This window comes from Watersipora subatra, chromosome 11 (genome assembly GCF_963576615.1).
Source record: "Watersipora subatra chromosome 11, tzWatSuba1.1, whole genome shotgun sequence".
Taxonomy (NCBI): Eukaryota; Metazoa; Bryozoa; class Gymnolaemata; order Cheilostomatida; family Watersiporidae; genus Watersipora; species Watersipora subatra.
Genome location: NC_088718.1, coordinates 39026120 through 39026982, shown reverse-complemented (window position 1 = coordinate 39026982; position 863 = coordinate 39026120).

The following is an 863-nucleotide window of genomic DNA, read 5'->3' as shown; positions in this document are numbered from 1 at the left end:
CAACTACCAACTTGTCAGCTTCAGTTTGGGTTTCATGCCGTTTCAAAACATTAACTTCGCCACACCGCATCCTTGCCTGGTGGCAAAATGTTTTTTCCCAAACAGGTTTACATATGGCCGTAAAATCTTGGCTCCTGATTGATTTTAGTAATTGAGTTTTTGTAACCAAAACCTACATCATTACATTAAAAATTTATAGTTATAATTAGAAAGGAACACAAAATTCCAAAATTGTATTACAAATGGTTTAAATCAATAAATTTTAAGTGAGCGCCCTCTTACGTTTTAACAGCAATTTTTGAATGATAACATAATTTTTACTACGTCGTTTGGAATTTTGTGTTCCTTTCTAATAATAACTATTAATTTTTAATGTAATGATGTAGGTTTCGGTTAGTAAAACTGATTTACTAAAACCAATCAGGAGCCAAGATTTTACTGTCATATGTAAACTTGTTTGAGAAAAAACATTTCGCTGCCCGGTGGCGCTTGAAAATGGTTGAATGTGACCTCATGAATTTTGTAAGATGTGGGCTGTGTTTTGGCTGACCTTTGGTCCGAATGTACAATCAAGCTTTATATATGAGCATTTGAGCTGATGCCACCAAAGGCAACTCCATATCAGTTAGTGTTTTTCGAGTAGCTCTTTGCTTTATAAATTCTCGCAAAACTTGTCTTTGCAATGTCAAACACGCTTAATTTGCTAGTTGCTTACCAAGAATTCACATGGACATGAAATCCTTTGATGTTATCAAATTGAAATTGGTATTGTCAAGATGTAATTGGCGAGGTGAAAGGAAGCAAGTGACAACAAACATGGGATTTTTGTTACCACAACAAGGATTTTGCCCGTGTATTACAGA